The 11,159-nt window shown below is 37.5% G+C and overlaps 1 long non-coding RNA gene across 1 annotated transcript; it reads left to right on the top strand.

Annotated features, from left to right (window-relative positions):
• Positions 1–3,976: 3,976 nt before the first annotated feature.
• On the top strand, positions 3,977–4,607 carry LOC141808019 (uncharacterized). Its single transcript, XR_012599885.1, has 3 exons — positions 3,977–4,065; positions 4,147–4,242; positions 4,350–4,607. It is a non-coding gene; the product is annotated as an uncharacterized LOC141808019 (long non-coding RNA).
• Positions 4,608–11,159: the final 6,552 nt, after the last annotated feature.

Raw genomic sequence — 11,159 nt, 5'->3', positions numbered from 1 at the left:
AGTTTGGAGAGATGAAATTGGCTATTAAATATTTCATCTTCCAGACCACAGACGGCTTTGTGTGAAGAATCTTCATAGACATTCCCCATCGAACCAGGCTCAATCACACCTGAGAGCTCTTCATTCATTTATTTGGCCATGGAACCATGACTCCCAAACAGAGGGAGTTTGATTTTCAGAAAGGAATTTGTCCTTGAGGATGAAACTGTGGAGGAGAAAAGGTTTTTGATTGATTAGTGGAATTAAATGAGCTTGTTGAGAGTCAGCTTTTTAAATTATGAATGTCAGCCAGACAACATCTGAGCCTTTTATGCTTGAACTTTGCTTTGAGAAGCAGCTTTCTACAAAAACAAACCGACAGTTCAGAAAACTGCAGCTGAATGAAAGCACAGTCATAAACCAGAGCTGTAAGGGTAAAATATCTAGACTGCTCCCATCAGAAGAAATGATTACTTCTTTGTATTGTTGTTTCTGACAGGAGATTGTTTAAGGTATACATAATTCATTTTCCTGTTACACTGCCATTGGCTGATAGAGTAGAACAGACAAGACAAGATGTGCTGATAAAATCGGATAATATACAGGTTGTTGGAATACAATATAATATGTTACATCAAATTATATTACAAAATGTTATGCTGTGTTACTTTACTCTACAAGATTTAACGTTTAAACATAGTTATGCTTCACGTAATGATACATTATGTTGTGTCATGTGATGTTACGCAACATTACACTTTGTTACCTTACCTTGCATTTGGTAATATTACATCACTTTCTATTAAGTTACCTAATGTTATGTAACATATGTCACCCTACATCAGGGGTCCCCAAACTTTCCCGTCAGGGCCAAACAACTTTTCCCTTCTCTGATGGGGGCCAGGGTCAGTTTGTAAAAAAAAAAAAAAGAAAGAAAAGGTATGACGATCACAGAGGTGCCCAAACGTAAATATTTATTGTTTCCCAGAAAGCCACATATAACCAAATATTAATAATAACCCTTTCTGGGATCTAGACAGGAACAAAAATCAGAAAACAAATAATAACACTGTTAATGAAATATATAACACTATTTATGAAATAAATGATAACCAAATAACCCCTTTCAGGTTTCTCACACACTGTAAAACCTAACAGCATATATTAGTGAACAAAGTAAGTTAAAATAACTTAGTTCTCTGAAAAAGTGGCAGGCACTCATTTCAAAGAAGTGTGTCTAACTCAAAAATGAATAACTAACACAATAACTCATCAGATTTGAGTACATGTTTTTTTCTTTCATAGTTTAAGTATTTTTCAAACATTTTAACTTTGTTCAAGTAACTTGTTTTGTTTCAGAAGATTTCATGAACTCATTCTATATAAGTCAAAAGAGCAGCCCCTGCTCATCTGGGTTGGAGACCCTTCTACATCTTAGACAGACATGAGGCCAGCGGGAGAAGCCATTTTTACTTTGCACCTGAACCAGGGGACTGCAACGATTTCACTTTTGCTAACGGCTTGATTCCAAATTTACGGTAAGAATGGTCTTTTGTTAACTTAATTGCATGCTTTGTTTCACTGTTTTTTTAATTAATGTGGCTTGAAGTACCTGTGTAAGGCAACTACAGCGTTAGCCGCAAGTTCTCCTCCAACACATAAGCTCACGTTAGCTGAGCCCACTTACCGCTGGGTTGGCTAGTGTTATGGAAATAAAAGCTAATGCTCGCTGGACAGACGAAAATATTGTTGAGATGGCAATTTGAAAAGATACTGTTTTAACAGCAATGGTGCTCTATCTATCTGCGCAGGGCTTCAGAGTAAACTAACAGTCTCATAAAACTTAAAAGCCTTACACCAGACCCCCATTTTTCGCGCTAATATTTACCAAGTTATTTATTTTTTCGAACCTTCTGTTTTTCAATGCAGGCTTTCAAACCAGCAGTGTTTTGCGCTGAGCGAAAATTCGACTTTAATTTTTTCGGACCGAGGTCGATTTTTCCAAAGTTTCGCTTGCGACGAGTTCACATCTGACCAATTAAAACGCTCATTGTTGACACGTCACATACAAAAACATTCTACAGGGACGATGAGCTGATTGTGTTCGTATGCCAGCACCCAGTTCTTTACAACAAAAGATATAAAAACTACAAAGATAACGATTATTAAGACAACGTTTGGAGGAGAATAGCAGCGGAGATTGAATAGGAGGACGGTTTGTGTATAATCAAGATCCTACCAATGTAAATTATCTTTGTTTTAACGATCGCCGTGCTGTCGGTATGACGTAAAATTTTCCTTTTTAAATTTATTCTTTTCTTGAGCTAATGCTGAGATATTATTTTTAATATCATGTTGGTTAACCTAGTAAATGATTGAGACAGTAAACAGCCCATCACAGATGAATGAAGCAGATGACGCGCTATGCGCACAGCTGGAGCTATTTACAGACAAACGGGACGTAACTCAAGTTAAACTTTTAACAACGGTGTATCCTCTGACCTCAGACATGCACCACATCTCTGCTCCGGGTCAGTCTGTTCCTGAAACTGTTCCTCTACCTTTTGGAGATTGAATATGAGGAGGGTTTGCGTATAATTAAGCTCCTACCGATGTAAATTGTGTTCGTTTTAACGACCGCCGTCCTATCGCTATGATGTAAAGTTTTCCTTTTCCTTTTTTTTTTTTGCCTGAGCCAATGCTTAGATATTATCTTTAATATCATATTGGTTAACCTGGTAAATGATTGAGACAGTAAACAGCCCATATGAATGAAGCAGACGCTGGGCGCACATGTGCACAAGTGCGCACATGTCCAGCAGCAGCTGGAGCTGCTTAAAACAAACGAGACGTAACTCAAGTTAAACTTTTAACAGTAAATCCTCTGACCTCAGACATGCAGCTTATTGCTGCTCCGGGTCAGTCTGTTCCTGAAACAGTTTTTTTGTTTGTTTGTTTGTTTGTTTATGAATTAATCGCTGACTTACTGAGGGAGAGGCACAGCTCCGTGACTGTGATATTCTTACACAGCGTGACTCGAGCACTCTTTAGAGCATCCTATCTTTGCTACTTAATAAAGCTACGTTGACATGAATTTAAAAGCTTTGTAAAGCAATGTGTCCAAGCTCTGGTTGTTATAACTCGTCAGAGCAGCAGGCTCAGTGACAGATCACACAGCTGTACATTAGAGAGATGGTATATGAGCCACAGTCTCACGCTTCATCGGTTTAGTAAACACACAAAATGAAGGCCTAATATTTCTCTCTCATTTATCACCCTGAAGAAAAAATGTTAAGGGAACTTATATTTTTTGTTAAGATTCATGTTGAATAAAATGTGGATTTGCTCTGAAAGTATCTTATTTAAATATTAAATATTCCATGCTCTCATCAGTGTGTTTTAATGTGAAGCCATGCAGAAATTATGTCTTGTGTGATGTTAATGAAATAAGCATTTTGATAATGTGTGTTTATCAATATTTAACAATGACAATACAAAAGAAATATTAATTTGGGCATCATAATACACTGAAACATGGGAAAGAACAGTCTTATTCCTAAAATGTCCTGTCGGGGCCTTGGATTTGTATGAAACTATGTCTTTTACTACTTACCTCTTTTATTTATATGTGCTGTTTCAAAATTTCTTAACATTCTTCTCTATCTTTATAAAGGATCTTTACGGAGATCTTTCTTTACGCCTATGTACACATGCAGCACACCTTTTCACTGAGGCGTGAGGAAATTGGGACCTTGAGACCTCCTGTAGAACAACTTAAAGAAAGATGGCAAGCTCTCTTTTATGAAGCCCAGGTAAGGTAAAATACAAAGGATATACATTAATGGTGAACTTCATTAATGCAGTTCCTGATTTTCATATGATGTGTTTAATGGTCTACATATATGCACTGTTTTTGTTTTCCAGCTCTACACTGAGTTCCATAGGATCACAAATCAAAATCTGCAGTATTCTTTCTTTTATTCTTTGGACAAGTCTGCCCCTCAACTTCTGAAGCTGTTCAAAAAGAGGAGAACTGGGAACCGAGGCGAGGTCTTGGAGAATCTCATGAAGACTTATGAAGAAATGGTAAAATAATGCTTCCATATCCTTAACAGATGGTGATGGTAAAAAAAGCTAACATTTGCAAAACTTACATTCATACTACAGGACAAGAACGACATCACTGCAGTCCGGACAGCAGTCCTGGCTGGCCTGGTGCTACACTTGAAGGAGGATTCCTCAGAAGTCTTCAAAACTTGCAAGGTAATTTATAATTTCTTGGACAAAAATACATGGAGGACTATGAGTGCCAAAATTAATTGTGCAAATGTAGAAATTATTTAATTTTTCATTCATTCTTTTATTTTCAGGAGGAATCGGAAGTGCATGAAGGAGCAGTTGCTCTGGTTGCAGTTACAAATGACGAAGCTGCGCTTGCTGGAGTTCCCTTCGAGACCTGCCATGTGTCCATTGTCCTTGAGGATCAGGTGGTAATGTGTCACAGATCTTGGCCAGATTCACTGGTGATTTTGTTTGGACTGATAAACGCACTTCATTTGAGCTACCCTAAAAAGCTCAATGGATTCTTTGAGTTCATCCAGATTATCCTCTTAAACCTTGATGATAGCAGAAAGTTATGTTCCAGTTGTTTCCAACCTTTCAAAAAAGGAAACATGTGAAAACAAAATCTTTAACACATGTATGGTCTGTTGTTCTGTTTTGAATCAACGTCCTTATCAATAAACAAGCAAATGAAGTTGTCAATGATTTTTGTGTTGTATTGAGTTTTTACAACTTTAATGGTTTAAGGCAATCGGTTTCCTCATTTGGTATGAGTTGCAGTAAGTTGGATAAAAGAAATTAATGTAAGTTCATCTAACTATTTAAAAAAAATACAGTCACATATTTTAAATAAGCTCTTTAAAATGCTTTTTGTGAGTATAAAACAATACATGAAACAAGTTCACTAAACTTAGTTGAAATTAAACAATAGAATCAATTTATATGTGTTACCATAGCACTGCACATTTAAGTAGCTTGAACTCAAATGAAAGATTTTTCTTAACTTGTACAGTATAAGTTAATAAACTTAAATGATTCAAGGCAATCGGTTTCCTCAAATCATTTGAGTTGAACTTACTCGTCAGGTTTTACAGTGCAGTAAAAAAGACCATTAAATATTAACTTTCTTGTAGACACCACTGTTTGCAGCTGTCTCTCATTAACTTCACTGTGAAAACCAGAAAGCAAAGAGGCTAAGAAACCAAACTAAGTGATACAACACCTACCAGCACAATACATTTTACTACCAGTATGGTTGTATAACAGGATTTTTTTTTTATTATTTTTTTTAAGGTAGGGGGTTTCAGATAGGGCACAAACTGCAGAAGGGTGGAATAGAGAGTTTCATTCTATGCATGTGTAGATATTGATCATGTGGCCAGACCGCCCAAAAAAAAATCACAATGCGCCTCTGGTATTGTTCAGGGGGCCGGGCAAAATGTGGAGGCAGGCCGTTTCCGGCCCCCGGGCCATAGTTTGGAGACCACTGCCTTACATTATCTTACATTATTTTACACTACACTATGTTATGCTATGCTATAATTATAATTTTCCTTTGGATATGCTACAATATGGAACGTGATGCAACATGATATGAAATGCTATGAGACAAAACAATGTGATATTAAATGGAATGTCATAATACAATATAGTATATTACACTACTTTACATAAAATTACTGTTCACATAGTGTTACTTGACGTAACTTTACTGTTTACATAAGGTTACTTTACGTAACATTACATTTTATTTTGATCTGATATGTTTACACTTCGATACCTTACGCTACGTTATGCCCTATGTTTTGCTATGATGTTATTTTACGGTCCCTTACTTTCTATTTCCTAACATACCATTTGACAAAGAATGTTATTTTACTTTGTTTTATGTAACATCACTTTGTGTTACACTTCCCTTTATGCAAGTGACATAAAGTTACAATTTGTTTCAAGATGAGGCTAGATGTTAACATACAATATGATCAGATGTGAGATGAGATTTTACTTCACATTAATTTCTTTTCTTTTCATTTGGATACTGAATGATATGATAGAAAATGATACAGTTACTCACAGTGGAACTGTAAAAATAATCCTACCATATGATCAAAACTTGCAATGAACGATACATGAAAGATACAACAAATAAAAAGATAGCACATCTTATCATAACCACAAATTACAGATTTATAGATTTTTCATGCTCCATATAAAAATTATTGAGACTATTCATAATTGTTTAAAACATCTGAAGAGCTCATTCATCATGTACGAATCTTGATGCCTCAGGCACAGTGATTAAAGCGGGCTTTGTTTCTCTGCTGAGCTATTAGGTTGTGTTTAGTTGCCAATTCTTACGGCTGAATAAATAGGTTGTTTATTTGCCAAGTCATTTAAAAGTCAATCAAAGGCTGATGGCTGTTCAGGACACTGGCTGCCACAGTTACCTGCTTCAAAATTGCTGTTGTGTTGTTGTTTGGATCTGGTTTGTTCAAGGGGAAGTTGAGGTGCAGTGCTTTTTTTTTTTCAACTTTTTTTTTTCAAGTATTTATCAGCTGCTCGCACATTCGTCAAAAGTTTTTGGGCTACCAAAACATTCCTTGTGAGCAGCTTTGTGTATTTCATAAGCAAAGTTAGAGTGGAAAAATGTGATAGCTTTCTATAAAAGGCTGATAACAGTGAAGTGGAAGGGAATCAGAGTCATATTTAAATGTTTGTTATCCATACTGTAAAAAAAATGGAAATCTGAAGCTTGAAAAGGAAGTCTTTAAGAATTTTGTTGCATTAGAATCAAAGCCCACCCTTAATTTGAAAATAAAATGATCTTTGTTTAAGCTATGGGCAGATTCCTGATGTGATGTACTCTTTGTTTAATCTTTAAACGAAAGTCCCCTATATCTGACAGTCTCCCCCAAAGAGAGCGATGTGTTAAAAATTGCAGGTTAAAACCCAGCTGTGAGGCTCTGAGACAGCGATGATTGAATTTTAAGATCAAATAGAGAACTGAATAAGTGAACGTACTCTGACTTCACTTATTGGATGAAGAGGTGGTGTCAACATGCCTAAAGGCAAAAGATGCAATGAAGTGGCAATATAAGGTCAACACCACACACTTAAAGACACTTCCTCCCCAGAGGCATCTACCGTGTTTCATTCATTTCACAAAAAGAGACAGAAACAAAGAGCTGGGGGGTAAAGTTTATGTAGACCTGACTCCAAAGATGAGAAGTGTGAGGAAGAATGGGAAGAAGTAAGAAAACAAGTCATAAAGGACACATTTCACTGTTCACTGCACTGTGGGGTGCTGAGGGTTGGCCAATGTGCAAAATGTCAAGTCAAAGATGATTTCAAGTCAAGATTTCTATTTCAGCAATCAATGAATCAAAGATAAATGTTTATTTTACAGGGAAGCAGAGTGATTGAAAGAAATTTGTCCTGATCAGCAGCAGATCCATCTCTCTGTGGAGGCTCCCATGGGGGAGGTGTTGACCGATGTCATCTGTTGCTGATGAGATAATGGAGCCGACCGAAACTGCGAGACTGTGCAGTGATGGCGGGCTGATTGATGAAATCATCTGAGTCTGAAGCTGAAGAACTGCAGCGACTGGGCAGATATGGGCAGATTTCCTGAGGATGGCACTTAAGGCTGATGAAGCTGCAAACTCTGAATGGTGATGGGGATCGGGAGGGTATGTGTGAATGAAATGAAAAAAGAAAAGGCAATGTTTGAAAAGATGACAGAAAATATGATAGGGTGTGTGCAGTGCCATTGGACAGATATGGCGGCAGATATCAGGGAATAGGAGCGCACGTGTGAAGGAATGAGCACAATGGATGGAGTGAATGAGCAGTGAAATATCCTGACAGCTTCATTTGTCTTATGCTCATACACATGAGCAGTGCAGTGTGAGAACTGTTCCGCAAGGCCGTGCAATAAAACACTTAGAAGAGCATAAATTTAGCAACATAGAAATATGGAATCGGTTCAGTGATTCTTGACACTCATAGCTCCTTGGTTTTTCTAACATTCAGGAGCGGATTGTTGGCCTGGCACCTCTGTATACACCTTTTTATCATTATTGATGAAGCAATTTACCACTTCAGTTGTGTGTGTGCGGACTGAAGAGCGGGAGGCTGAGGATGAAGCTCTGTGGAGCACCACATTGTAATAAGTAAAGATGAAATAGTGCAGACTGGGACTGTTTCACTTCAGTATCTAGAGAATTTCTTTCTCACCTTTTTTCTGTGTTTATTTGTGACTTTTTCCTCACAAATGAATGACTCGCACCAAAAAAAAAAAAAATCAAATATTTTTTAATCTTGTAACTGGGTTTCTTTTCTCTGGGAAATATTGAATTCCTGTCCCTCTGAATGCAGAACTATCCTCCTCCCCTGACCTTTCTTTCATCCCACAATAACCCATAATGGCAGCATTTTTATAGTCCTTTGAGACAGAACATTTTCAAAATGTGAACCTAATACTATTATAGACCACTTTGCAGTGTGTTGGCTTCTGATAAGCCTAAAAACTCTTGACTCAGTCAGAGCTCTGTGTTTCATCTTCACACCATTACTCGCACCATGCCCACACCAACAGAAATTTGTTTTATCCAGCACCAGACTATTTTTAGCCCGACCACCCACTTTTCATCTAAGTCAATCTAGACAGGGACATTTCTGTAGCCTGTTGGCTGCATGTCGGGAACAATATTGGATATATTGGATGAGGACACATCTAAAGTCAGGTTGGTTCAATCACATGAGACTCAGGTGGTGTTTTCTCTCCGCATGCTGTGCCAAAACAAATTGAGAAGGAGTCAACATGTAGAACAGGTAACATTTAAAAAACACTGTTTAAAAAGTAGACCAACAGCTGCATAAATGGATTCCTTTGCACATAATTTCTCATATTATTACCTGAGAGTAACCTTTTTGCAAAAACATTTTGATGAGGCAGCAGCTTGTGTAACTGAGAGCATTATTTTACGTGGCATTTGGCAAGGTTATTTTTACCTTTTGGGCTTTTTATCAAAACACACAGTCTGGGGAGGGATAGAGAGAGTGAAGCAGGTCTAACTCAATCGTGATATCAGTCAGATCCAAAATATGAAGACGTCTGTTCTTCTCTTGAGGTCACTGTCGGCACAGGGAGGATCTTGGTTGTAAAGATTGGAAATGATTTTTGAAAGGAATCATCATGTCCTTGCCAAACGGTCAACTTTCCCCCTCCGCCTTCTTTTACTGAGATTGTTCTTTAGCTTTCAGATAACATTTCAGATTATGGATTACACACCGCTCCAATGTACTTTTACTGCAGTGACATAAATTTTGTCAGAAACTGTCTGACATATGCAGGTTTACTTAGTAAATGTTCAGTAAAGCCTCTTGGCTTTTATGTAGAAGTTGCAGATGGGTCTATCTGGGGTCTCTGCAGGAGCAGTGACTCTGAATATCTGAGAGCATATGTCCACACACATGCTGTCCTCAAGGCAAGAGAAGATGAAACAGATGTGTGATAAAAACATCTGACCTTATTTCCGGATGTTTGACTCGCATTTAAAGAAGGGCCTTGGAATATAACTAAGTGGGACTTAAAGTGAACCAGGTTGGTGGTAGGTTTATCTAAACCATCTGACTCTAATGTCAACCAATACTCAGACTATGTTATTGATTTAAACAAAGTCTGTTTTAGATAAAAGTCATGATATGATAAAATAAGACAAGAAAATGAACCCAATATATGTATTTTATAAGATATACAATGAGATACTTAATTTTAAGGTTTACTATTATATAGTAATACAAAATGATACAATTTGGTATGATATGACAAAACACTACAATACTATACAATCATATCCTGTGTAATACACAGACGCAGTCTCTCTGACATAACTCATCTGTTTTTGACACAGAATTTGAACCCATCCCTATAATGTGCCATAGTGAAAATGCCTAACTCAAGATCTATCCTATTTTCAGAAGGCCAATTAGTCAGACAATGACTGACTCACTGGCTTTCTGACAAATGGGCCTTCTGATTTTCTGACTAATGGGTCATCTGTTTTCTGACTGACGGGCCTTCTGACTAGGGAGTCCTCTGACTTAACCCAGCTTTGGTTGAGGAAGGAGGTCTTGTAGCTTGTCTACCTGTCAGTCAAGTCACATGTGCCTCTCTTTGAGCAAAACTCATAATCTTATAACCCTCAAAACTACAGAGTTATGAAGAAATTCACGTCTTCACAGGGCATCAGCATTCTGCATTGTTTTTAATTCTCATTGACAGAGTTTTCTGCTTGTGTACTATATCATCCCATGTTTAACAACACTATAAGATACAGTCTAAAAAGGATGTGAAAAAAAATGATACAACTCAACAAGGTGTAATTTGATTGAATTTTTCACTTTGTTGAAAAATATTCTTGTAGCTCTACAATGACACTTGCTGCACATGACTCATTGCATAAGATCTGCACAAAACAGCAGGAATCAAAGGAAAAGATCAGAACATCATCATTATATTTTTCTACACAAAGCATAAAATCTTCATTGAGCAGGCTGGTACTTGACCTCGAGGACAAGTAGTCTCAATGCTGTGCATCAGTACACGCTTTGTAGAGCAGAGCTCAGAAAATGCAACACCTGAATGTTACTGGAAAAATTAACCTTGTCTCTGCAGTAGAGATGAAATGGAATTATTTAAAGTAAGCTGTAAACACGTTTTTTTTTTTTTTTTTTTTTTTTTTTAAATCCGGCCCCAGCTGGCCCTGTCATTTCATCAAATGGGGCCCTATGGCAGAGCAACTGGAGCACCTCTGGTCTGGATTGTTAAAGTGCTGTGATGACCCTTCCAGAAGGTCTATAACAACAAAAAAACAACATTTATAGGATAAATAAATGAAATAAATAAATAATGCTGTAAGAAAGATTACGAGAGAAAAAGAAAAATTTGAGTGAATAACGGAACTAAATAAAGCGTGCGCATGCGCGTGCACGCGTGCGCGCGCGCACACACACACACACACACACACACACACACACACACACACACACACACACACACACACACACACACACACACGGCTCATGGCCTCTGTCGTCTATGTGTCTCGTGACGT

This window comes from Halichoeres trimaculatus, unplaced genomic scaffold (assembly GCF_033239565.1).
Source record: "Halichoeres trimaculatus isolate MK-OKI-2021-1 unplaced genomic scaffold, fHalTri1.1 fHalTri1_scaffold_19, whole genome shotgun sequence".
Taxonomy (NCBI): Eukaryota; Metazoa; Chordata; class Actinopteri; order Labriformes; family Labridae; genus Halichoeres; species Halichoeres trimaculatus.
This window is presented reverse-complemented; position numbering and strand designations above follow the sequence as displayed.